Genomic DNA, 12,200 nt, shown 5'->3' with positions numbered 1-12,200 from the left:
TCAGGCCTTGAGGAAATAGTGTAGACTGCACGGAGCTGTGTGTAGTTTTTGTCCGAAACCCTGATAGCTTCGTGCAGTCTACACCACTTCCTCAAGACCTGAAGCTAAGCAATGTGCAGGTGAGCATTGCGCCTCTCCTTCATAGAATTTATGCAACTAAAATTATCAAAGTATTTTTTGTTCAAAACATTAAAAGTAAAAATAATTTTCATAAAATAAATACAAAAAGAAAAAAAGAAAATAATATAAATAACTATAAAAATTAAACTTTTATAAATAAGTAGAAGCAAAATAAAATAAAATAAAATAAATAAGTAGAAATAAAATAAAATAAAATATTTTTTTAAAATAAATAAGTGGAAATAAAATAAAACAAAGTAAAATAAAATAAACTATAATCAAATAAAATAAACTTTTGTAAAATAAATAAGTAGAAAATAAAATAAAATAATATAAACCATAATAAAAAAATAAACATTAATAAAATAAATAAAAATAGCAACATTAAGTATTTTGTTGCAAGTAGAAAAATAAAAAAAATAAAGCAACAAAGAAAACAAAAAAATAGGGAAAAATAAAAAATGCCACCTATTGGGCCACCACGGCCTGAATACGACTAGAAACCCACCCATGGGCCAGGATTCAGGCGCGCAGAAGACTCAGTAGGCCCACAGGCAGATATAGTGTGTCTAGGCCCGAAAGCCAGCATTTGAGAGGAGCTCGAGAGGGCAGCGATAGTGGGGCTTATAAACCACTCTCGAACTCCCTCAACTAGCGAGGTGGGAGTAAACTTTCGTGCCGCGACGCGGGCAGCACAAGGACTTTAGTCCTGGTTGGTGCCACCAACCGGGACTAAAGGTATGCATTGGTATCGGTTCATGGTACCAACCGGAACCAATGCCCACCTTTTAGTCCCGGTTGGTGGCACGACGCGGGACCAATGCTCTGTCTATATAATCAACACTTATGAAAATATTCGTTCAGTTCTTCGATCCCGCCCCGACGACGCCGCCAGGCTGCCCTCTGCCTCGTCGTCGCCGCGCGCCATCCTGCGCTCCTCCAATGCCGTCCCGCGCCGCCCCGACGTCGTCGCCTCCCGCGCCACCCCTGCCCCGACGTGGCCGCCCTCTGCCCCAACCTCGCCGTCGTCGCCCTCTGCCGCGCCTCGTCGCCGCCGCCAAGTGAGCCCCCTCCCTTCCTCCGCGCCGCCGCCCCTGCCTGCTCTGGTTGCCGCGCGCGGCCGCCACTGCCCCAGCCAACTCTGATTTGCCACACGCCACCGTCCCGACCTGCTCTCTGGTTTTTTTCATACACTTTTTTGTAATTCATTGATGTATGTATATATGAATGTTGTATGTATATGTATATATATGCAGATGTATGTATGATCCTTGGATATGTATGCATTGATGTATGATTATTTTTTGTTCATAGATTTTTTTTTGTCAATTTATGTATATATATGTAGCAAAAGTTGTGGTGCAAAAGTTACATTTAAGGTTAGTTGATTTAGTGCATTTTACGTTATTAGTTCTACTGTTAGTGCATTTTAGGATAGCTGATTTAATAAAACTACTTTATTTTACTATAGAAGTAGTTTATTTTTAGTAAGTACTACTTTATTTTATTTATAGTGCTTAGTAGTTGAACTAGTTGATTTAATAAAACTACTTTATTTTACTATATATAGAAGTAGTTTATTTTTAGAAGTACTACTTTATTTTATTTATAGTAAGTACTTAGTAGTTGAACTAGTTGATTTAATAAAACTACTTTATTTTATTATAGATGTAGTTTATTTTTAGCAAGAAAATTAATAGAACTAGTTTATTTTTTTAGTTCAAGCAATTATTCTCGCATCGACGTCGACGATGCCTATCCCGCATCCTCGTCGTCGACTCGGCGGAGGAGGCCGGCTTGATCAGAGGGGCCATGTCCAAGACTGGGCTCCGCCGGGCTGGTATTGGGAGGTGCTACCTTCCGAGGGCGTAGGTTGGTGAGGACCCAGCCTTGTTTGGTGGCGGTCGCGTGGGCCAGTGACGGTGCCGAGGCTTCTGGACACCGCGAAGGTGGTACGTCACCGTGTCAGCGAGGAGGACGAGCACGTCCGTCGCTACATGGTTGCGTTGGAGGGAAAGTTCGACAATACCTGGCAGGTTCTTCAGGGATCTCATTGGAGCTATGATCCTGTGATGGTTCCTTCTCTTTGGGTGTTCATTGCCTGCACCGATACCCGTCGAGCGCTATGGTTCTAGCTGTATTAGCGATGCTATATGTATGATAGTATTCGAGGTGTATTTGTGATAATATTCGACGATGTACGGACGCAAGAGATGATGTAGTTTTGCTTATAATTGAATAAATGCTAATTTGAATACTACTTTATTTTACGATTTGGTTTTGCTTATTGAATGCTCAAATTGGAAAACTACTCCTACTTTGAATGCTAAAACTGGAGAGCACTATGCAAGGCGTATGCATTTTATTAGTTGATAGCTTATAGGGTTTTTGTTTTTGCAGAAATCTAGGAGCCCCCTCCATCATCCCCGCCGTCGTCCCCGTCACCGACCCCCCCTCCGACCTCGAGGTGAGACCAGCCAAATCTCGATGTCAATATGAGTCCTATAAGATATTTTGAAATGTTTTTGCTCATATATTGAACCATTGAAATGTAATGGCCATCAAGTTTGAATGCTCATACGATGTAGATAAAAACATGTATATTTCTGTTCCGGCAAATTTCAGGCGCTTGATATGTCCTTCTTTAGAAAGATAATTAAACGATATTTCGGGTTGACTTTAAGTCTGTCGAGTCTCCACCATATATGAGAGGACGAAGAATCCCGACTGTTGTTGTGGGGATGGCTTCTCCTTCGTTCCCGTGTGCTAGAAAATTTGGTGTAATGCACTCGGAAATGAAAGGAGGAGCTACCATCACCGACGGTCAAATATGTACACCACATGAGCTGAGAGTTTTCAAGAAAAGACTCGACAGACCGATAGTCATCCCGTGATGAATAATAATGATCTAATTTAGATTTTTTAGTAGATATATTTAATTGTACAAGTTTAATATTTGAATTATGAACATAGGAAATGTCGTACTCGGACGACGAAAGTCTCCTGGGGGAGTGCGACTGGTGCCACGACGACCGAGGTCTGTGTGACAGGCCTGACCTAGACGAAGATTGGCGCTTCAGCATTAAGCTCGAGGAGACCTTTGATGTTGAAACTGTACGTAACGACGACAATTGTTTTTTCGTAATTAAATACGACTTCAACTATTTCAACGTGTAATTTCCATCTTTTATAATTCGACTAGTTTATCCCATGCCATGCAAGATGCTATGTCTTGGAGAGGATGAGTTTTGAAGACCATGAGATGATGGAAACAAAGAAAATTCACCTCAGTACCCATCATGGTATGGATTTCGAAGTAAAACTATACAATTCTGAGAGCGTAACCCATTTTTGGTTGCAAAAAATGGGAAACACTTTGCAAGATGTATGATTTTCATGAGGATACGCTTGTCACCATGGATCTTGGTGATCCTGAAATCGAGCAAGACAATATGGACATTTGGGTCCTTGTTGATACACCTCTAATTCTACCGCTATGTGAGTTTCTCAAACATAAGTTGACAACTTATTTCTATTGAGAGCTTATTTTGATTGTTCAAATAATATGCAGAACATGGTAGACAGAAACTACCACACCGATGGCTCTGAGTTAACTTATAAGGAGAAAAATCATCTGATCGCATTTTGTACTGATCTTGAAAACTACAATATCTATTGTAAAACTCCTCCACATTATGGTCAATATGTGCCACTAGTGCACGTGTTGAACTACGGTAACATCCATGGAGTTGCCATTGTAAGATTTTTTAGTATTACAACATCCGTGGATCTTTTGCATAAATTCTTTTAAAACTTAACTACATTGCTAACTAAGAAGTTATTACTATATGTTTTTCAACTGGAAATCCCGAATGATTGTGTGCCTCATCTGATGTATCAGAGTGGTCGCCTTGATGTTTTGAACATACGTCCAGGTCATTCTACGAATGTCAATTGTCGATACCGGATTTCTAAAGGAAGTGGAGACATGAAAATCAAGGAATCGGAAAAATGTATGGACAGCCGTAAGGAGGTTCTTGGAAGCAAAAGGAAGCGAAGCGCAAGATTGGAGACAGGATGATCTCCATTCCCCATAATGGAGAGTCAGGGTCTATATTGTTTTATGCTATTTTACCTTAAAGAGGGTATTTAGATCCTACCTAATACTGATGATCATGTGCTAATAACAATTAAGTAGGGTTGGTTCGATGACTATGAGGATGATGATCGTATGACTTGTTATTAATAACGAGTAGAAGCTGTATGATGATGATTAGTAGGACTTATTATTATGATGATGCATGATGCGAGCATGAAGAGTTATTATATATCAGTGGGTGAAATGAACATGGATTGGATTGAAGTGAAGGCAACATGCATGTGGTGCATGTCGAAAGTAGTACTAATCCAAACCTGATCAAGTTAGGATTAGTATTACTTTCGACATGCACCACATGTTACCTTCACTTTAATCTAAGCCATGTTTAGGCATTGCAGTAGCGTTGGTAAACCAATCACGGAGATAAGAGAGGACACTTCTCTCTATTAGCTAGCTAACACACCCTAAATTACCCCATAAACCACCTCCTTTCAGAAAAAACAAAAACCCCAGATCTTGCCAGCTGCTGACGCGTGGATGCCTATTGGTCCCGATTGGTGCCACCAACTTGGACCAAAGGCCCTCCTGTCTAGGATCGCCGCACCGGCCACGTGGAGGCCCATCTGTCCCGGTTCGTGTAAGAACCGGGACTAAAGGCCTAGGGCTTTAGTAACGATCCTTTAGTCCCGGTTCAAAAATCGGGATAAATGGCCCTTACGAACCGGGACAAATGGCCCTTTTTCTACTAGTGGTACAGGCCACAGGAGCAAGAGGGGGAGGGATGGTCCTTAGAGATGATAAGGGGTGCTCATTTTTACAGCTTGTAGGGAGCTTCTCACATGTGATAATAGCCTCCAAGCGGAGTTGAAAGCATGCAGGGACGGGCTACAGTTGGCTTTGTACCGTACCAACCTGCCCATCTTGGTAGAGTTGGACTGCTCTGATGCGGTTTCGATGTTGTCGGCCAAGTCATAGAACCGGTCACAAGTCCGAGCACTAGTAGAGGATATGAGCAGGATCATTACTGCTGAATCTAGGGAGATTTCTTTTTCTCACATTAGTAGATCACAAAACAATGTCAGTTATGCACTAGCCGCGTATGGTCGTAGTACCTCTCGCACAGTTGTCTGGTTCAGGTCGGGTTTAGATTGTATTGTAAACATTTCCGAGGCCGAGAAGCCTTCGTGAGTTAATGAAATCTCAATATAGGAAGCTGTGGAATCTCAATATAGGAAGCACGAATCTTAGTGGTGGCAGTTCCGTCGTGGTTTTGACTTGAAATAGGGGCAGACTCTCAAAGCGAATTGTTTTCTTTTATGGGAAGCTGTGGAATCCGTGGAATCATCAAATTCAGTGTTTCTGGATTCGCTTGCCTACTAGTCCATTTTTCGAATAAGATTCTAGGAAGGAATTTGGTGTTTTTGTTTGAGATTCAGCTCTTAGAAGGCACATAATCTGAGAATGAGATGCTGCAGCCCATACAAAGGCCACCTTAGTGCTTAAATATAGCAAACAAATCCCGAAAAATGACAAATTTTGACATAAATCATGTAGTGGTGTGCATTGAGTGTAGAAAAGAATTCAAGGCAAATGGATGAAACAAGGGTCACTTCGCCTTCAAATCTGACCCGGTCCCTCTTGGAACCTTGAATCTTTCTCAAAAATGCCGGTTTCTAAGCATCACTCGTCATAGCTTTTGTGAAAACCTTCAGAAAAAAATTACCACAACCCCTAGGTATCATATGAGGGCATCATGCCAAGTTTCCTATTTTTTATACTTCGTTTGTATTTTTTGGAATTAAAAAACAATGAACTCCATGTTTGGGGTCGAGTCTTGGCACCATCATATTTGGAATTCTTTTCCTTTTCTTTGACAAGGCCTAAACATAGACTCAAGAACACAAATAGGATTTTCCAAACCAACTTTGCTAACTTTTTTATGCACTGGCGGGTCAAAATTGAATTGTATTCATTAGATGCCTAGAAATGTACTGAATGACTTAAATATGGCAAACAGATCACGAAAAATGCCAAATTTTGACATGGATCGTGTAATGGTGTACGTTAGCTGTAGAAAAAATGTCGAGGCTAATGGATGAAGCAGCTGTCACTTCGCCTTCAAATGTCAAGGCAGTGGGGCACACACATTAGCAACATATTTTTGAAACGTGTTAACATTTTTTTAAATGTCAAGTACTCCCTCCGTCCGGAAATACTGGTCGTAGAAATGGATGTAACTAGACTTATTTTAGTTTACGATACATACATTTTTATTCAATTATGTAACAAGTAATTTCGGACGGAGGGAGTATATTTTTTGAAGGGCATGAAATATTTTTTTAACTTACTAACTTTTTTTTTACATTATATACATATTTGAAAAAATTTCGCTACATTTTCTTGTAACGCGAGAACATTTGGCTTTTCAATGTTCAAATTTATTGAATAGAAGTTCTTCATTTTTTTCCAAATACATGTCAACTATATCCAATAGATGTTCTACAATTTGATGGATACATATCTCTAATAAGGTTTAAACATTTCAAAACAAGAATTAAGTTTTATTTTAACCTATATTCGGGAAATAGATGAAAAATGTCAAAAGACAATTAGGGATAACTCAAACTTCTATTTGCAACCTATTTAAAATAATGATAATAATACAAAAATATGGGAGAAAAATGTTTAATTGGGCATGAAACAATAAGATTTTTGAACGCAATATAATCTTTTAGAAGATTTCGCAAATGTTTACTATGCATTGACGTTAAGTAGTATATACATAACTATTGTTGTCCTAAGCTAAAAAGAACTAATGTTGTCCTGTCGGCAAAAGGAAAAAAAACTAGTGTTGTCTACACTCTTATGTTATCAGACGGAAGGAGTAAAAAAAACTAGTGTTGTCTACTACTTTGTAAGGTCTTTGTGAATAATTAATAAAATGGTTGCATGCATCGCCCATATGCAAAGGCTGGGGATAATCCTCCTTTTCTATAAAAAAAACGCGCGCGCACACACACACAAGACACCACCGGTCTCGCCCCCGCTTACCTGGACTCTTTTTTCAGATTGTGGCTGATTTCACATGCTGGCCGGTGAAATGCATACATCAAATACGGTATATATACAAGTGGAGGGGCCTGGTACGTGCCTTCAGATACTGAAATAACACTAGTACATACCAATGATTTTCAGTAGTGTTCGCGCACCAGCATGGTTTTCACTACTTGTGCATGTCTGTCCCTGTTTTCAGAAGTATGTTAACATCTGAAAAGAGACAACAAAAAGCAAATTTTGTATGGAATTTTTGTATGCACTTCACAACTGTGCGACAAACATTGCATCAAGCATCTATCTAAGGTATAAGTTAACAGCTGAACTTTACACAATAAGAGATACTAATAATTGCAAACCGTGCAAAAGAGAAAACGCAATAAGATATCCATAGATTTTAAGGGTCGCAGGACAGTAATAATTACCACCTGCAACATAGACGGTGGAAGATGCATGATGAAAAATCTGCCTTCAATGTTGACAAGTAAACTATGATGCAACGTGCAAGTATTTTACTAGTACTCCAGGCCAAGGTATTCTACAAGTAAGGTGCAGCTTGCAAGTCCACAAAGAGAAGAATCTGCATCTTCCAATTGTCAGCTACAACAAAGGCTGCAAACAGGAAAGACACTTGAAGTTGGTGCAGGAACTTGTATTAAAATGCCAAATATTCAGCGCAAAACCAGCAATATAGACCATGCTAGGTAAAACAAAACATAAATACTTCCAAGGGAGCAAGCGTGCACACCTAATTGTGCTGTCTTTATCTCACATAATGTTAGCCAAGCCGGAGCATCAACTAAATTGAAACCAAGCTTGGAACATAGGGAATTGCATCAAAGTAGAAGGTACTTGGGCTGGGATATTGAACAGCTGTGATCTTGCCGATGTTGTAATAGCTAATGGCATTCAATCCAATTGTATGCTTGACCACAACATTTTCTCCGGGTTGATAGGTGCAGCGGCACAGATACCTATCGGAGAGTCGACACACGAGTACGCCATCACCAAACACAGCCACGGGCCGAAGAGGTCTCGTCCAATCACTGAGGATGTTGTGGCGCTTCTCCCATTGTGGTGTGTCCAGGTCGATGCATATCCACATGTCAAGGGATTGGAAGGTTAGCCCTACACTTGTTGTCACGCACAGCTCCTGGCGCAGCACCGACATGGAGGATGGCTCATGCTGGAGCGATGTCCAGCAAGGAGGCGGATGAACAATGCTGAACGTTTCGTCGTCCAGCCTTAACCGGAGAAGACCCAAGGGAGCGCCACCGTAGCAATGATCAATAATCCATAGCAAGGACCCTTTGAAGAAGGTAGCCGGCAGTCGCGTTTTGACATGGCATGGGGGCTGTGCCGCCGTCTCATGCCAGGACGGAAATTTTCTTCCGATGGTGAACACCTCCACATGGGGTGATGTTCCGTAGCCGGTCACCGATGTGGAGTCAGGCTTGGGTCTATGGTAAAAGCGAACGACCTTGTAGGCCTTCGAGCGAGGGTCGCGCCCGATGCCGAACATGCCGGCTTTGCCAAAGGAGCGGTGTAGCGGCAGGATACGGCGCGTGGCAGGGTTGAGCACCCACCCTGCCGACTCGATGCCCACGAGTACCAGACCATCGCAGTGGACCAGGCAGGGATACGATTGCACGGCGTAAGAGCGGAAGGGCATGGGGTGCACAAGGGCTGTCGCGGCGTGATACGGGTGATCCTCGTCCCACAGGTAGAGGCCGGCCATGGCGTCGGTGTACGTGTTGCTGCCGCCATGGAAATTGTTGCCGGCAACTTTGGTACAGATCCGTGGGGCGATGAGCAATCTGAGATCGGTCCCATGCCGGTGGAGGTGCGCGTCATGGAAGGAGGAGTCCTCGGAGATGGTCCGGTGCCAGGTCTTACAAACGCTTTTCAGCCGTAAAAGTGTGCTGACGGGCAGCTCGAGCAGGATCTCCGTCACGACGTCGTGCGGGATGTGCAGCGTCGGCCTCTTGGCTGCTGGTTCCGCCGTGTCGTCGTCCTCCATGGCCGCCCAGCCTGCTACATAAGTAGATGGATAGCTGCCACGATTCTAAAGAAAAGAAATACAGAACAAGACTCGATCTTGAAGTCTCGGTCCGCACCTGCACACGCGACGTTCACGTTCAGGTCGCTTAACACGCCGTCAAAGCAGGAAACGATCGAGTTACCGACGTGCACACACGCATGGACTTGGTTTTTTTTTCTTGAGCGCACAAGATCGGAAAGTTGAATCTATACCTAATACTATCTTGGTCCCAAAATAAGTACCTTAACATTGTAGTTAGTTTTTCTTTGGCGGCTGCTACAAATCGTTCGGTTGATTTAATCCAAAATTAAACCGCCTCCTTAGCCGTTCGATTAGACGCTCTGCAGCCGTAAGATCAGGCAGCTTCCCATGGCAGCACAGCGCAGCAGCTCTCATGGCAGTAGCTCCCATGGCAGCACCGACGGGGCCCGGCGGCGCTTCACTGGAACCTCTGCCGGAGCTCCGACGACCCCCACTGCGCTTCACTGCAGCTCCGGCCACGCTTCATCGGAACCCCGGCGGCGCTTCAATGATCCCCGTGACACTTCATTGCAACCCCGACGATGTTTCGCTGCAGCACCAACACCGGCGCGGCGGTGCTCCACCGCAGCACCCCGACGCGGCAAAGCTTCACTGCAGCAGCAGCACCACGCGGCGATGCTCCATCCCCATGAAAGCTCCACTGCAGCACCCGATGGCCACCGGCGAAGCTTCACTGCAGCGCGTGCAACCACGATGAGGTGCTGCGACGAAGGAAGATGGCGACCGCGGATGCTGTGACGCAGCACGGCGGCGACGGGGATGCTGCTATGCAGCACGGCGACGACAAAGATGCTGCGACGCAGCACGCGGGTGGCGATGGCGGACCTTGCAGCACCAGCGGCACTGATGCACGCGGTGGTCGGAGGGGTCGCCGCGCGACCTTGTGGTTGGTTGATGGGAAAAAGTGAATCGAGAGGAAGAGAAAGAGAAGGTTGTGCTGGAGTTCGTTGAAGGCAGCGCTCAGGAAAACGACTGGACGAGGTTCTCTCCCGTGAAGAGCCAAGCGGTGGTGGTCCATCCCACAGGGACACGTGTCAAGCGTCGGAGGCGGCTTGCGTTGTGATTAAATCATCCGGATGTTTTTGATCGTTTTCCTTTTTCTTTTCGCGAGAAATTATGGCACTACAATAACATCAAAAAGAATAAAAAAATATTTGGATCCATAGACCACCAAGCGACGAATACAAATACAAAGTTGAGACGCTTATTTTGGGAACGGTAAAGTCGCCTGATATTTGAATTTGGGTCAGTCGATTGTTACCAACCGTCGGATGCGAAATGAATGGTCGGATCACCTTCCGCCGCCGCTGGTCTAGCCGCTTCATTTCACCGCCTGTGGCCAGTGGCGATCCCGTGCAGCCTCGCCGCACCGACCCCTCGCCATCCCTCTAGCACCGGCGCTGACTAAGATTTTCCCCTACGAAGTTGCACCACCGTGTTGCCACCCTAGACCCTAAGATAGATGACGCGGTAGCCCTCCCACGAGCTCCTTCCTTATCCTTCCTTCCCTTAGGCCTCCCTTCGGCAAACTTCTCCGCCCTTCTCGAAATCGGCGAACCTAAAAGGTAAAGTCAGTCGACTAATATTTAGCAATTGTGGGAAAATAATCATGTACGAGCAACGCATCTTGCGTGTACGCTAACAACAATAGGGCGATGCTGCCCGCGACCGACAGGCGCTACGAGTGCGGGTTGGTTGTGCAGTGATGTTGCTTTCGCACTTGGCCGCCAGACCTGAGCATCACATGTGGGTGGATTGTGCTGTGATGGAGCTCCCACCTGTGGTCGCCCGTGCAGGCTCTGCGATGACATCATACTGCCATGAACGCCATGATGGGGCTGCCTAGGGATTCCAACTCCATTGATATTATGCGGCCGCCGATGCTATGACTTAGGATCATCAGCTGTCCAACCACAGTCGTGTTGCAAGGTGCAAGGTCAGCGACCGTCGCCGTACATGTCACGGAGCTAGCAGGCATGGCGCGGCTCCTCGTCGGAGTCAAGCGTATGGTGTGTTGCGGCATGCTTGGTCGTGGAGAGCTTGCCGGTGGAACTATTTTGAGTGGGTGCTACGGCCGGCGACCACGTCGATGCACGCGAGTAATGCTTCGATGACCATGATGACAAGGCATGCATGTGGTCACATTGTCAACGAGGCATGATGTGACGTTGTCGCGGCCATGTCTAAATTATGGAATCAACACCAAATCGAACCAGCATTCACACATGACCCCACGAGGACTACATGGGACTATACCAGGGACGCATAAGTGGCACGCCAAGCCACACAGTGGCGAGCGCGGAAAGCCAGTATAAGAGGTCGAGTAAGAGCTTGCATGACAAATATGTAGGTGGTGGGGATGACGGGCACATGAAGCGTCCACACTCATAAGGTTAGCGGCATGTCGCATGCCAACACGAAAGGGCAACGCGGTGCTGGCGAACAGAATGCTTGGAGCGGGAAACATCCGATATTGAGGATAAAATAACCGCAGAGGGTACACACAAAGCATAGTCTCCAGTGAATTTTGTTCCACGCAAGATAACCATCCTCTTCCATGGCCTCGTATCTCCACCGTGAGAGGCTCGACTCATAAAAATTACTTGTTTCACCCATTTGCATCTCGATGAATCATGTTGCTTTTCTACCCCTTTCTATTGTCGAAATCGTTCCCACGATAGTTGGCGCCCACCATGGTGTAGGCATCTGCATGGGAGACCATCTATGTATGTATGAATACATGTATGTTTTGCCACAGATCTTGGACCAACTGGATGGATGGATGCTTCAGATAGCCTCTCCCATTTATTAGTTAGTGTATTACTTTCAGCAAATTTTCTAACA

Source organism: Triticum dicoccoides, chromosome 3A (assembly GCF_002162155.2).
Source record: "Triticum dicoccoides isolate Atlit2015 ecotype Zavitan chromosome 3A, WEW_v2.0, whole genome shotgun sequence".
Classification (NCBI taxonomy): domain Eukaryota; kingdom Viridiplantae; phylum Streptophyta; class Magnoliopsida; order Poales; family Poaceae; genus Triticum; species Triticum dicoccoides.
Note: the sequence above shows the minus strand (reverse complement) of the source record.